A 2644-nucleotide genomic window follows, 5' to 3' on the forward strand; every position below is an offset into this window, starting at 1 on the left:
CTGTTGGCAGTTTCTGTTGCTCCTAATGCAAAGGTTTGGTTTTTAATTTGTTGGTTTTTGCAAAGCACAAATCATATTATTGGTTTTAAATGATGATAGATGCTATTACTTTAGGTATGAGGGAAAACAAAACAGGATTGTGGTGTGAAAACTCAATTTTACATTGCTTGATTAATTTATTTTAGTGGCATGTAGCAAAGACTATTCTTTATTATGTTGGAATAATCCAATTTACTGTAAACTAGTCTAACAAATGAAATGCCCGGAGGTACCTTTTAAATTGCAGTAGTGTTTTTGTTGTAGTGAATATAAATGAATCAAATACAAATTCCTAAGACAGTTTGTCTAGCAACATATGTATTTAAATCATTGACCTCAATTTCATTGTTGATTACATTCAGCTTAGGTTTTTTTTGTTTACATCTGCTCAATCCTGGCAGAAATTTGAAATTGCCAATCATTTTGAATTACAGATTTCCTTTCATTTGGTTGGTGAGAAAGTTTCTTCATGCTCCCTTCTCACTGGCCATGCTATAGACTTAATGTGCCACCCCTATTCCCTCCCCAATTCACAAGTTTAAACCTAATCCCCAATGTGATGGTGTTTGGAAATGAGACATTTGGGGATGATTAGGTCAAGAGAGCAAAGCCCTCATGAATGGATTAGTACCCTTATATTAATAAAAGAGACCCCAGAGAGCTCCTTCCTCCACATCCTTCCACCATGTGATGCAGGCAAGGATGCGCAATTGTGTCTGACTCTTTGCCATCCCATGGACTGTAGTCTACCAGACTCGTCTGTCCATGGAATTTTCCAGGCAGTACTGGAGAGGGTTGTCATTTCCTTCTCCAAGGGATCTTCTCGACCCAGGGATCGAGCCATGGTTTCCTGCATTGCAGGCAGATTCTTTACCATCTGAGGCACCAGGGACACCCCTTTAACATGTGAGGACACAACAAAAAGACTGTTGTCTATGAAATAGGAAGCAGGCTCTCTCTAGACTCCAAATCTTCTGGCACCTTGATCTTAGACTTATTAGCCTCTAGAATCTAAGAAATAAATTCCTGTTGTTTATAAGCCACCCAGTCTATGGTGTTCTGTTATTATAGCCTGGACTGACCAGGCCAAGAAGATAACTTAAATGAGAGGATGGTAAAACTTTCATACAAGTCTGAGTTGACAATGGGTAATAATGTAGCCAATAAATACAACATGAATTAATATAATACTTAGAGGACTCTTCATAGATTCCACTGAGTGAGAAAAGTAATATGTGGAAAAGCATGTAAAGAGGGTTATTGCATGTGCATACAGGTGTGTCATATGTGTATATACCTACATGTCTAAATATTTTGACATGTGCTGTGCTGTGCTTAGTCGTTCAGTCATGTCCGACTCTTTGCAACTCCATGGACTGTAGCCTTCCAGGCTCCTCTGTCCATGGGGGTTCTCCAGGCAAGAATACTGGAGTGGGTTGCCATGCCCTCCTCCAGGGGATCTTCTCAAGCCAGGGATAGAACCCAGGTCTCCTGAATTGCAGGCAAATTCTTTACCATCTGAGCCACCAGGGAAGCCCATTTTGACATGTAGAAATATGTAAAGGTGCAAACACACTAGTTGTTAAATCTGGGTTTCCCAGGGAGTGAGATTGGGTGGGAATAGAATCAATAAACAAATTAAAAGATAGTAAATACTCCCCTAAAATGCAAATTTTATGCTTATTAAAATGGGCATGTTTGTACCAATTAACTTTGTCTTTAGAGGAGACAGAATTTAGGTACAGTGGAAGGTCTTCTTCATTTATTGAATGGTGAGTAAATTAGATTTCTCCACACTTTAATACCTTCAGTATTAAACAGTAAATAAGGGAAACTGGAAATCTGATTCTTTTGTTTGGAAAAGGAGTATGATTTTAATAACATGAAATAATCAACTCCTATTAATTATTGGTAAGCCAAAACCCCAAAGTGAGAGTGACTATTCATATAGGGCTGTCTCTTTCCTTTAGTCAATAAGAATTATTTAGCACCTACCATGGACTTCCCTGGTGGCTAAGATGGTAAAGCATCTGCCTACAATGCAGGAGACCTGGGTTCAATCCCTGGGTAGGGAAGATCTCCTGGAGAAGGAAATGGCAACCCACTCCAGTATTCTTGCCTGGAAAATCCCATGGATGGTGGAGCCTGGTTGGCTACAGTCCATGGGGTTGCAAAGAGTTGGATACGACTGAGCAACTGCACTTTCATGGGCCAGGCTCTATGGGAGGTGTTGGGCAGGCTACAGGTTTACAGATTGCAAACTTTAATGAACCTATACTATAGTTGGGACTACAAAATAATTTTCTTGGACTCCAAAATCTCTGCAGATGGTGACTGCAGCCATGAAATTAAAAGATACTTGCTCCTTGGAAGAAAAGCTATGACCAACCTAGACAGCATATTAAAAGGCAGAGACATCACTTTGCTGAGAAAGGTCCATATAATCAGATCTATGGTTTTTCCAGTAGTCACATATGGATGTGAGAGTTGGACTATAAAGAAAGCTGAGCACTGGAGAATTGATGATTTTGAACTGTGGTATTGGAGAAGACTCTTGAGCATCACTTGGACAGCAAGGAGATCAAATCAGTCAATTCTAAAGGAA

General features: G+C 39.7%; 1 non-coding gene across 1 annotated transcript; it reads left to right on the forward strand.

The window, feature by feature from the left end:
• Positions 1-2042: 2042 nt before the first annotated feature.
• TRNAC-ACA lies at positions 2043-2114 on the forward strand. The gene has a single exon. It is a non-coding gene; the product is annotated as a tRNA-Cys (tRNA).
• The last annotated feature ends 530 nt before the right edge of the window (positions 2115-2644 follow it).

This window comes from Bubalus bubalis, chromosome 16 (assembly GCF_019923935.1).
Source record: "Bubalus bubalis isolate 160015118507 breed Murrah chromosome 16, NDDB_SH_1, whole genome shotgun sequence".
NCBI lineage: Eukaryota > Metazoa > Chordata > Mammalia > Artiodactyla > Bovidae > Bubalus > Bubalus bubalis.